The sequence below is a fragment of the Miniopterus natalensis genome, chromosome 1 (assembly GCF_054644295.1).
Source record: "Miniopterus natalensis isolate mMinNat1 chromosome 1, mMinNat1.hap1, whole genome shotgun sequence".
Classification (NCBI taxonomy): domain Eukaryota; kingdom Metazoa; phylum Chordata; class Mammalia; order Chiroptera; family Miniopteridae; genus Miniopterus; species Miniopterus natalensis.
Window position 1 is genome coordinate 51,200,308 of NC_142081.1, and position 13,236 is coordinate 51,213,543.

Here is a 13,236-nt window from a genome sequence, read left to right on the forward strand (position 1 = left end):
TCCCATTCATTATGTTGTTTCATTTTGATGGTTTCCTTCTCCGTGCAAAAACTTCTCAGTTTGATGTAGTCTCATTTGTTTTTTTCTTTTGTTTCCCTTACAATTCTTTATTTTCAACATTTAATCAATACAGCAGCTCATAAAAAGTCCTTCTCTTCCCTCTTCCACTCTGCAGTCAACCCATCACCCATAAGGTGATGGAGAGGGAAAGCTCTTCCTCTACCCTTTCATGCTCTGTGCCTGAATCCTGTGAATTAAACTGACAAAACAAACACAAATTAACAGAGGAAAATTATACAAATCTTAGTTGCTATTAATGTTTTTACAGGGGACTTCATAGAAAAGGCATGAAAACTCCAGTGAAGCAGTTAGCTTTTGGACTTACACCATTTAACAAAGGGTGATAAATTGTGGAGAAGTGACTAGACAGGAGAGGGATTTGGCTTCTAGAGGTGGTTAACAGTGAGGAAAGCGATTAGGAAACATATGGGGGAAACTAAAGTTTGTGCAGACTCATCTTGGTGTTGACCCCTATCTTTGGTGATAAAAGCATCTTCCCCTTCCTGGCACTAAAGGACACCTTTCTCACAGGAAATTTATGCCCTGCTTTTAGACATAAAGGATGGAGGACTCTTGTGTGTACCATTTCTCTGTTGCTAACTTTAGCTCAACATAATCAATATGCCAACATGGCATATTTCAGAGTGACCTGTTCTGATGCCCTTCAGTGGTTAGCAGTGCGCACCATTACTCCGCCACCAGCCAGAATTCATGTCCACCCGCCCTTTCCAAGCCTGCATAGTCCCAGCCGAGCTTGCCACCCCGAGTAGCTGTGGAGTGGGTGCTGCCATCGTCCACAGGAAAAGCACCCACGGGGAGCAGAACAAGCCTCCCAAGGTCTGCTTCGGCCACATCTCTGCGACCAAAGCTGTTGCTGATGCTGTTAGAACAAGGCTTGAACCAAAGGAATGGATAACATAATTCCAGATGAAAAAGGAGCTGTGATCATTTATTACAAATGATGGTGCCGCCATTCTGAAACAAATGCCAGTGTCCCTCCGGCATCCGGCGGAGCTAAGGCTCAAGATACGTAGGAAGCGGGCAGTAGCTGCAGGTCAGCGGGCACCGTCGCAGGCTCTTCTTCTTCCATCGAGCCTTTTCAGGAAGGGCTTCACCCAGCCCTCGCTTCCAGGTCATTCTAGAAGGATTTAGAAAAGTGTACTGAAATATTTACAAATCTTGACCTTGGGAACTAACACAGAAACTTTGTTAAATAGTGCAACCGATCCATTGAACTCGAAGGGTATCTCAGTATTCACGCCTGCCTTCTCCGATGCGTGTCAATTCAGTGAGGAAGCGGATTGCCAGTCACAGTCACAGTCACTAGTGTAGATCTAGATACCAAATAGTTAGGAAACTTGGTGGAACAGTTGATGACTGAGTTGGTAGAGGGCTGGTTCCCATTCAAAAGGGGGCAAATTCTGGCATAACCAGAGTTGAAAAGGCTAAGGTTGGGCTTATTTGGTTTACCTGCTCCCATAATAAATACCAATAATCAAATCGTAGCTTCTGACTAGGTCCAGATGGACCGCGTGCTGCAAGAGGAGAGAACCTATATTCTAAATTTAGTGAAGCAATTTTTAAAAACAGGATATAATGTTCTCAAAGAGAATTCTGTTCTCAAGAGATGCTCTTGTTGATCTTGCATTACATTTTCTGAGCAAAACGAAGGTCATGGTTAAGGATAGTGAAAGAGCAACATTGGAGCCATTTGTAAGACAACTGGAACTGTCAAGAGCCAAACTGCGCATATGAATAAAACAAAGCAGAAAGATGAGCTTATTGCAAGGCCTTCGACCTGTGAGCTGGGAAACCGACGCTACAGAAATGATGAGTTTCAAGCTGCTCGCAGACCAAGGGAGTTTTATGGGGTAAACGCGGATGCTGTTTGGCTTTGTCAGCTGACTGGCTGCCTAGGGCTCTTCCTATTTGCATCAGGGCAGCTGAGGCATGGGAACAAGCAAGTCCAGAGACGGCATGAACACACTTGGTATTTGGGGGTAGGATGGTATCCCCTGCTGATTTCTGAGAAGAGCTGTAAATTCCTGTAAGGTTAGGTTAAGCTTCCTTCATGAGCCTCTGTTGACCTCTGTTTGGTCCCTGACATAAGTGACTCCATTTTAGTTTGGTTCTACAGAACCAAGCCAGCTGCTCATAGTGACCAAATCGCTGCCGCCATGCTGGGTTTGGCTGCTGCAGCTAGGAGGTCAATTTAAATGGTTCTGGCAAACTCAAGATCACAGGCTGTGCAAGCCCTGGGAAAAGTTACAACTGTTCTTGGCTCTGATGAATTGGTGATAGAAGAAGCTGAGCACCCCATTCATGGTGCTCTGTATGTTGTTCACTGTGGGGTGAAGCAGAGAGCTCTTATTCGAGAGGTGGTGGTCCAGGAGTAGAGTTGGCCCTGTGGTTACCTAGATATTCACAAACATCGAGTGGCAAGGAATCCTACTGCATTGGTGTCTTTGCAGGTGCTGTGGAGGTCATTCCATCTACACCAGCGGATCCTGCTGGCCTGAAGCCCATTTCTTCAGTACCAGGACTGAGAGACCAGGATGCCCAAAGAAAACGCTACAGGCACTAATGTCCCAAAGGGTGGTATTTCCAATCTTTCGGAGAAACTGGTTGTCTGGCCTTTGTTGGTTTGTCAGTGACTAGTAGTTGAAACTGTCCGGAGCATCAGCAGATAATGTGGTGAACACTCGTTGATCTGGATGACACTGGCTGCTGGCACCGTCAGTGACACTGACAGCGAGGCTGGCGGCAAAGACCTCTTTGTTGTTCCTTGTTGTCTGGAAGATTGTTTCCTCTATGAATTCCTGGCCTCAGTCTTCCATTTGGCATTTGCTTAAAATTGTACTGACACAATTTAGTGAAAATATTAAATATTTGGTTTTTCCCAAAAAAGTGTGGTGTCTCTCCAGGGCTTCCTGGTCATTGTTGTGCTTGCATTTTATGGAAAATCTGGACCTGCTCTTTTGACTCACCTTAGGTACCATTTCTGTTCAGAGCATTTGGCTCTGCCTGGCTGTCCTGTCGCTGTGCGGTCTGTATTGTGACAAGATAAACTGGGTTCATCTTTCATGGCTGTGTATTTTAGGGTGTTTTTCCCTTCTTACAGGCTATTGGAAACAAGGTTGCACAGAACTTTTTTGTACATAGCCTGCACCCACGCACGATTATGTCTGTAGGAGGGATTCCTCGAAACAGTTGAGATTCTGAATCACAGTTTATGTGTATTAAAATTTGGCTACTTCCAAATTATTATTCAAAATAGGTTTTGCCAATCCAGACTTTACCAAGGTAGGGAATGCTTAGCTCCTCACATACTTGCTAGTGTTGATTCATCCTAAATTTTTGCTTTTATGGCTTTTGGAGTTTGGGTACTCTTTTAGGAATGCCATCCTTGTCCCAAGATTATAAAAAGTATCCTGTGTCCTCAGTCACTGACCCATTCTGGAATTCTTTTAGTGCAGTGTGAAGTAGGACTCGCTTCTTCAAGAGTTGGGGTAGGTATTTCAGCATTTATAGAAGACACATGTTTTCCCTACTGATCTGAATGTATTCTCTATTTGGTTACCTTTCCCTCTACCAATAGCACTGTCTCAATTACTATATGTTCATGGTACGTTTGAATATCTGGTGGTATAAGTCTAACCTCCCCCCCCCCCCCCACTGTTCGTTAAAAAAAAAAATTCTTGGCTATTGTTGTGAATTGTTTAAAGTGAATTCTAAAACCAGCTTATAAAGAATCCATTAAATAGACATCACTTTAGGATTTTGATTAGAATGAGATTGGATCACAGGCCAATTAGGAAATAAGCAGTATCTTTATAATGTATCTTCTAAGAACACAAACTGCTGTTGCATTTATTTAGTTCTCTTGTGGTCTTCATCACATAGGCCCTGTGTTCTTGCCGAGTGTATTCCGACTCTGGGTTCTGATCCTGTTGGGGATGGAATCTGGAGAGGCTGTCTTGTCTTTCCAGAAGCCTTTTCCTCCGACACCTTCATTTTCTTTGTTCTTAGATCATCTGGTTCTGGTGGGGTTGACTTCTCCCCACTTTTGTCCCAGCCCAAGATCAGGAACATGACCGAGACCTGGCCTAACCGAGCCCCTCCCTAAGTGAATTAATAGGACCCAATTTCAGGATTTCTGTAGAAATCAGGTGAGAGCCTTGCTCTGCTGGGGTGTCTCCATGCACGGGGAGAGCCTGCCTGGAAGGAAGACTCCCAGAAGCTCAAAGGTCAGATTTGGGGTGGGAACGGACTGTGGAAAAACAGTTCAGGTGACATCACTGAAGTCATACAATGTGGCTGTGCCTAAAGCTACTAGGGTCTTAAATTTCCTTTTCTACTTAAAATGATTTTTATTGCAAGTGAAACTCAATTCATTCCCAGGTCAGAGAGTCAATTTTCGCTGTTACAGTTATTATTTGGTTATTGCTACCATAAAAAGAAATTTAATACAGATTCTAAATCTATTTTTGAACTCTCGTTAGTTCTAACGTTTCTTTCCAAACATTTATATCTCACTTTTTTTTTGTCTTGGCTAATTATATACGTTAGTGAATGGTAGTGATGGTGGTCTTCGATCTACCAGGAATCTCCTTGATTTCTAGTGTATTGATGGCCGCCTTTTCTTCAAGTATTTTTTTTATCACTTTAGCATTTTCGGGGGGAGGAGTTGTGGAGCCTTTGCCCAGACCCTGGCTCTCTCAGGTTCTTGGACTAAACTAAGGATGGACACACCTATGTTAAGCTGTGGCAAAAAGCAATGTCCTGAAGGAGAGCAGCTCTGACAGTGCTGAGCGCTGCTGCTTTCCAGTCTGGGGGAGTGTTTTTGACTCTGATATCTGGCCACAGGAGGAAGAAATAGCTTCCACCATGGAGAATCTTGTCATTGTTTTTAGCATGTGGGTGCTTGCTGCACACGCTGCGTGTTCTGTGCTCATAGAGGATGAGCTGGTGCCGGACTCCTGGGGTGCTGGGCTGAAACACTTTCTAGTTGTTCTTCCCCACCAGCCTGTAGAGCACGGGGTCCCTCCCATTTATGCCTCGTAACCTGCCCCTCCCTGTCTACTCGGACTGCCATGTTTGCTGGTACCTTCTCTCAAGTCTGTCTGCAGTTTTAGCTTCTAGCTTAGCACTTCCAGGTAAATGCTGTTTGCTTCCAACTCATCCATTTTTCCCCAGTTGTACTTTCTCTGTAAACGTGGGGTCCTTCTGGACACTCCCCCTTTCCTCCACACACACCCAGTCTCTCGCTATCACTTCCAGGATGGATTCTTTTCCTCTGTTAATCAGAATGTTCTCCACTCTTCCTCCAGAAGCCCTGCCCTGCTGCATCTTTATGACCTTAAAACCTCCTTGGACCACTTTTCATTTTTACAGGCACCAAATCCTACAACTCTGCCACCTGGAGTAACTAATAAATACTTCTCAGGGCTATATCCTTGTTCAAAAACCTTTTTATTTTTTTTGTCTTTATTTTTCAGTTACAGTTGATATACAATATATTAGTTTCAGGTATACAACGTAGCGATTAAACATTTATATACCTTATGAAATGATCACCCAGCTAGGTCTAGTGCCCATCTGACACCATACAGTCATTACAATATTATTGACTATGCTGTGCTTTACATTCCCGTGATGATTTTAAAACTGGCAATTTGTACATCCTCCAAACCCCCTCCCATCAGGCAACCATCAATTTGTTCCCTGTATCTATGGGTTTCTCTTTTTCTAAAAATGTTTTTATTGATTTCAGAGAGAGGAAAGGAGAGGGAGAGATAGAAACATCAATGAAGAGAGAGTCATTGATCAGCTGCCTCCTGCACCCCACCTACTGGGGACCGAGCCCACAACCCGGCACGTGCCCTGCCTGGGAATCGAACCTCAGTCTCCTGGGTCGATGCTCAACCACTGAGCCACACCAACCAGGCTTGTTTCTCTCTTGTTTGTTCGTTCATTTTGTTCTTAGATTCCACCTGTAGGTGAAATCGTGGTATTTGTATTTCTGTCTGACTTATTTCACTTTGCATAATACCTTCCAGGTCTATCCATGTTGTTGCAGGTGGCAAGATTGCATTGTTTTATGGCTGAATAACGTTCCACTCTGTCCCACCCCCTTGTCCTTAGGCCTGTCGGTGGACACGTGCGTGGCCTCCGTATCTCGGCTGCTGTAAACACTGCAGCCAACGGGCGCGCACACGCTTTTCGAAGTGGTGTTGGGGGTTCTTCAGGTAAACACCCAGAGGCGGAGTTGCTGGGTCCTATGGCAGTTCTATTTGTAGTTTTCCGAGGAACCTTCGTAGTGTTTACCAGAGTGGCTGCACCAGTTTACCTTCCCAGCAACAGTGCGCCAGGGCTCCCTTTTCTCCATCCTCTGTAACACTTGTTACTTGACGTTTTCATACTCACCACCCTGACAGGTGTGCGGTGGTATATCGCTGTGGCTTTGATTTGCGTTTCCCTGATTTATTACTGATGTTGAGCATGTTTTCATGTCTATTGGCCACCTGTATGTCCTCTTTGGACAAATGTCTGTTCAGGTCCATTGCCCATTCTTAATTGCATTGTGTGGTTTTTTTTGGGGGGGGGGGGGTTGTGTGTATGTGTTAAGTTGTATGAGTTCCTTATGTTTTGGATAGTAGCCCCTTGTCGGATTGTCATTAGCAAATATCTTCTCCCATTCAGTAGGTTGTCTTGTAGTTTTGTCGATGGTTTCCTTTGCTGTGAAAAAACTCTTTAGTTTGATGTAGTCTCATTTTTGTTTGTTTCCTTTGCTCAAGGAGATATATCTAAAAAAACTATTACCAAAAGCCATGTCAAAGAGTTTACTGTGTTTTCTTCTAGAAGTTTTATGGTTTTGGGTCTTTAATCCATTTTGAGTTTATTCTTATATATGGTATAAGAAAGTGATTGTTGTTTTTTTTTGCATGTGTCTGTCCAATTTCCCAACAGTTTATTGAAGACACTGTCTTTACTCCATTGTATATTCTTGCCTCCTTTGTCATAGATTAATTGACCATATAATATGGGTTTATTTCCGGACACTATTCTGTTCATTTATCTATGTGTGTGTGTTTTATCTATGTGTGTTTTTATACCATGCTGTTTTGATTTCTATAACCTTATTATAGTTTGATATCAGGTAGCATGGTACCTCCAATGTTATTGTTCTTAAGATTAATTTGGCTATTCAGGGTCTTTTGTGATTCCATGTAAATTTTAAGATTATTTGTTCTAGTTCTGTGAAAAGGCATTGAGTTGGATCTATAGGTTGCTTTGGGTAGTATGGACACTTTAATGATAATTCTTCATCTCCATGAGCACAGTGTATCCTTCCATTTATTTATATCTTCAGTTTCTCTCTTCAGTGTCTTGTTTTCCAAGTTCATGTCTTTCACCTCCTTGGTTACATTTATTCCTAGGTACTTGATTCATTTTGATGGAATTGTAAATGGGGTTGTTTTCTTAATTTCTCCTTCTGATAGTCTGTTGTTGGCATATTAAAGTATAACTGATTTCTGAACATTAATTTTGTATCCTGCTACGTTACTGAACTTATTAGTCCTAATCTTTCCTTAGCCGGATTCTTCAGGGTTTGCTCTGTATCACATCATGTCTGCACATGAGCTTTGCCTCTTCCTTTCCAATTCAGGTGCCTTTCACCCTCCCTGCCCACCCCCTTTTTGTGTGATTGCTGTGGCTACTGCTTCTAATAGTTATTTTCACTATGGTGAAAGTGGACAGCCCTCTCTTGCTCCTGATCTAAAAGGCAACGCTTTCAGCTTTCCACCACTGAGGATGTTAGGTGTTGGTTTGTCATATACGGCCTTTATTATGTTGGGGTACGTTCCCTCTATTCCAAATTTGATGGGTTTTTATCATAATGGATGTTGGACTTTGTCAAACCTTTTTCAGCATCTACTGATATGGTCATGATTTTTATGCTTCATTTTATTCATGTAGTGTATCACATTAATTGATTTACTGATATTGAACTAGCCTTGCACCCTAGGAATAAATCCCACTTGATCATGGTGTATGATCTTTTACTGTATTGCTGAATTCAGTTTGCTAATATTTTGTTGAGGATTTTTGCATCTAGGTTCATCAGGGATGTTGGCTTATAATTTTTTTTTTTTAGTGGTATCTTTCTTTGGTTTTGGTATTAGGGGAATGCTGGCCTTGTAAAATGAGTTTCAGAGCCTTCACTCTTCAATTTTTGAAATAGTTTCAGAAGGATATTCTTTAAATGTTTAGTAAAATTCACCTGTGGAGCCATCTGGTCCAGGGCTTTTGTTGGGGGAGAGAGAGAGAAACATCAATGATGAGAATCATTGATCAGCCGCCTCCTGCACACCCCCTACTGGGGATCGAGCCTGCAACCTGGGCATGTGCCCCGACAGGGAATCGAACCCTGTGATCTGGTTCATGGGTCCACACTCAGCCACTGAGCCACGCCGGACAACTGTTGGGAGTTTTTAATATTGATTCGATTTTGTTAGTAGTTATTGATCTGTTCAGATTTTCTGTTTCTTGATTCAGCCTTGGAAGAGTGTATGTTTCTAGGAATTTATCCATTTCTTCCAGGCTGTCCAATTTGTTGGCATATAATTATAATATTATAATCCTTTGTCTTTGTGGTGGTCAGTTTTCCCCTTTTGATTTTATTTGGGCCCTCTTTTTTTGATGAGTCTGGCTAAAGGTTTACAAATTTTGTTTCTTTTCAAAGAACCTGCCCTTGGTTTCATCAATCTTCTCTATTTTATTAGACTCATTTATTTCAGCTCTGATCTTTGTTTCCTTCTTACTCACTTCGGGCTTTCTTTTTCAAGTTCCTTTAAGTGTAAGGTTGGATTGACTTTTCTTGTTTCTTGGGGTAGGCCTTTATCGCTATAAATTTCCCTCTTAGGATTGCTTCAGCTGAGTACCATAAATTTTGGTTCATTGTTTTTTACATTTGTCTCAAGGTATCTTTTAATTTCTTCCTTGATCTCATTAACCCATTCATTGTTTAGTAGCATGTCATTTAGCCTCCATGTGTTTGTGTGTTTTTCAGTTTTCTTCCTGTAATTGATTTCTAGTTTCATACCACTGTAATCGGAGAAGATGCTTGATATTTCAGTCTTCTTAAATTTGTTGAGACTTGTTTTGTGACCTAACACATGGTCTGTCCTGGAAAATGTTCCATGTGTACTTGAGATAAATATATATTCTGCTTTTGGGAGAAATGTCCTAAAACTATCAATTAAATCCATCTAGCCTAATGTGTCATTTAAAGCCACTGTTCCCTTGATTTTCTGACTGGGTGATCTGTCCCTTGATGTCAATGTGGTGGTGAATCCCCTGCTATGGCTGTATTACTGCCGATCTCTTCCTTTAGGTCCATCAAGATTTGCTTTATTTATTTAGGTGTTCCTACATTGGGGAGTAGATATTTTTATCATAATGAAATTCCCTTCTTTGGTTCTTATTACAGCTATTTTATCTGATACCCTACTTTTTTTTCCCATCTCTTTCCACCTCTGCCTTTCAAAGTGGGTCTCTCGTGGGCAGCATATGCATGGGTGCTGACTTTATGTCCATTTGCCTGTGTCTTTGGAGCACTTAGTCCATTTACATTTGAAGTAGTTATTGATAGGTATGTAGTTATTGCCATTTTATTCTGATTGCTTTTGTAGTTCTTCTGTTCCTTATTCTCTGGCTCTTGTATGTTGATGACTTTCTATAGTGTTCTCTTTGGGGGGTTTTATTTCTTGTATCTCTTGTACATTTTTAGTTTGTGGTTCCTATATATCAAGCTATTTTTAGCAATCTATTTTAAGTTGATAGCTACTTAGCTTTGAACACCTTCTAAAATCACTCCTTCCACATTTGTTCTCATTTTACTACTTTTGTATATGTTTGTGTGTAGCCCTTGATTTGTTGTAATTACACATGATCTTCCTACTTTTGCCTTTTAACGTTTGTGCTAGCTTTGTTGGTTGATCCAGTGCTTTTATTGTTTGCCTTTTTTTATTAATTTTTCATTAATGGAGGGAGAGGGAAACATCCATGTGGGCGCCACATTAACCGGCTGCCTCCTGCACGAACCCCCCGGGACTGAGCCCACAGCCCGGGCATGTGCACGGGACAGTCCCCAACCAGCTGAGCCACGCTGTCCAGGGTTATGTGTTTGCCTTTGTGAAAAATTATTTTCTTTTCTATATTTTCTTCATAAAGAAGTCCCTTTAACATTTTTTGTGATACTGGTTTAGCGGTGATGAACTCCTGTAGTGTTTTTGTTGTCTGGGAAACTCTCCTCCTGTTGAATAAAGTAAAAAAACAAAACAAAACTCACCATGAGTTCATGCTGATATAAACAACTAAGTGAAGAAGAGAAAGCCATTTCTCCAAGGAGACCTAGTTCTTTTGAGCAGCAGATGGTACTTGCATTTTAAGTTTTTACATCTGTATTCATCAGAATTTAAAATTTTTATGTTAGCAAGACTAGGTTTGATGGAATGAATGGAACAGCTTTCTGTCCTTTAGTGTTCTATCCTTTTATCACAATAAAAGGATAATGAAATGTTTAATAGGAAATCAACTATTTATTCAAGGTTTAAAAAATATATTAGCATATAATTTAATATGTATTTTGAAGCTTTGGTTTAAAGCATAAATAGTGTTTTCTCCCTTCCCAAACTCTACTAAAAAGACATTACAATTCAGTAATCAACAGTAACATTAGAAAATTGGGAGGGTGTCAGCAGTGTGGAATTTCCAGATTTAATGTCAATGGAAACAAACTGAAAGTAGAACCCAGCAGAGCTGAGGGACCTTCAGCCCACTTCAGGTAGAAAGAGCATCTTCAGAAAAAGTGAAGTTTTTCTCTCACAAAACTATGGGATAAAGCCAAGGTCAGAAGCAATAAAGGCAGCAAAGGAGGGAACAGTTACCAGAAACTGGCTGGGGATTAAAGAATGAAGCACTAGGCCAGTTTCCCACCCCCAAATACCTGGCTCCCACTTGTTTCCCAGTGAAGTAAGACAGTTACAGCTTCCTGAAAAGAGGGTGGCAGGGGAGCCTCCCAGAGTGAGACCTGAAGCCTGAGCTGGAGGACACAACACCATGGGAGTGGCCAGGAGCCCCCATGCAGGGACAGGCTAACTGGACCCCTCACCTAGGTGTTCTTTTCAATCACGAAAGGTAGTTTCCTGGACCCCAACAATTACCTGGTGGAGTTTCCCAGCCTCCCACAATCACCTAAAGTCGACTTTCCTATCCCCCAAAATAAACTAAGGTAGAATATGCTTGCCTCCACAATCAACTAAAATAGACTATCCCAGCCCCCGCCACCACCTATGGTCAAGTTTCCTGGCCTCTGCTTTCTGGCTCCCCATAATTACCTAAAGGGCCCCCACAAACACCAGAGACAGTTTTCTAATCCCCCACAATCATCTATGGTAGTTTCTGTCCTCCTTCCCCTATAATCAAAAAAGAGAGGCTAGGTAGACTATTCTGGCCCCTATCAATCACCTGAGGTAGAGATTCATAAGCCCCCACAAACAAAATTGAGGTCAGGTATCCTAGGTCTCAAGTCATCTAAGGTAAAATTTCCAGGGTCCACAATCACCTTAGGTAAAGTTTCCTGGGCTCTTACAATAATTGATAGAGATTCATAGATTCATAGGCCCCTGTAATCAACTAAGGTCTGGTAGCCTGAAGCCCCCATAGTCACCTAAGGTCGAATTTCCTGAGCTCACAATCACTTCAGGTCAGTGTTTCTGGGCCTTTACAATCACCTACAGTATAAATTCCTGGATCCCACAATCACTTAAGGTAGAGTTCCCTGGGTCCATATTCATCTGTGACAATTTTTGGGCTCATATTCCTAAGGCAGTTTCCTGGGCCCCCACAATCACCTTGAGATTCCTACACCCCCCACATCAGCAAAGGTAGAGTGTACTGGGACCACAATCAGTTTTCTTGGACCCTCAACCCACTAAGACTATGCTGACCCCCCACAATTAACTAAGGAAGAGTTTCCTGGGCTCCCACAATCAACTAAGCTATATTATCTTGGCCCCAACAATCACTTAGGTCAAGGTTCCTGGGCCCCCACAGTAACCTAATGTAGAGATCCCAAGCTCTATGCAATTACCTAAGGCAGAATTTCCTGGGCGCTTAAAATCACCTAAGGTGGAGAATCCTGGGCCTTCGCAATCACTTAACATGAAGGCTCTAGGGCCCACTCAATCACCTAAGTTGGAGTTTCTCTACCAAAAAAAAAAAAAAAATCACCTTAGGTTGAGTTTCTGGGGTCCCCTCAATCACCTAATGTCAAGCATCCTGGACTGGCACAATCACCTAACATCATCTTGGGCCCCCACAATCTAAGGTCAAGTTTCCAGGGCCTTACCAATCACCTAATGCCAGGACTCACGGGCCTCACAATCACCCAAGGTTGAGAGTCCATGTACAAGAATCACCTAAGATTTTTCCTGGGCTCCTGCAATCACCTATGGTCAAGTTTCTTGGCCTCCACTATCACCTAATGTAGAATTTTCTGGCCCCATACAACCACAGAAGGTAGAGTTTCCTGATTCCTAACAATCACCTAACGTTGAATTTCCTGGGCCCTCAAAATAACCTAACTTTGTTTCCTAGATCCTCAAATCACCTAAAGTAGAGATTCCAGGGCATGAAATCATAGTTTTTCAGGACCAAAATCACCTAAGGTAGAGTTTCCCATACTCTCAAAATCATGGAAGGTAGACTATACTGTCCTCCAACAATTAAATAAGATAGACTATCCTGATCACCCAAATCAACTAAAGTAGACTAACTTGGCCCCCCACAATCAACTAAAGTAAAAAATCCTGGGGCCCAAGGGTAAGTGCCTGCCCCCCATAATTACCAAAGAGTTGATTCATGGTCTCCAACAATCATCTAAGGTTGAGATTCATGGGCCCTAAAATCAGCTAAGGTAGAGTTTCCTGGGTCCTCGGTCACAAAAGGTGTAGTGTCCCAAGGCCACATTCACCTAAGGTAGAGTTTCCTGGGTGCCCAAATCACATAAGGTCAAGTTACCTAGGACCCCTCAAACTCCTATAGTTGAGGTTCTTTTGACCCACGATCCAATAAAGTGAAGTTTCCTGGCCCCCAACCATCACCTAAGGA

At 42.2% G+C, this 13,236-nt stretch overlaps 1 pseudogene; it reads left to right on the forward strand.

Moving 5' to 3' along the window:
* The first annotated feature begins 771 nt into the window (after positions 1–771).
* Positions 772–2,769, forward strand: LOC107546540 (T-complex protein 1 subunit delta-like; annotated as a pseudogene).
* The last annotated feature ends 10,467 nt before the right edge of the window (positions 2,770–13,236 follow it).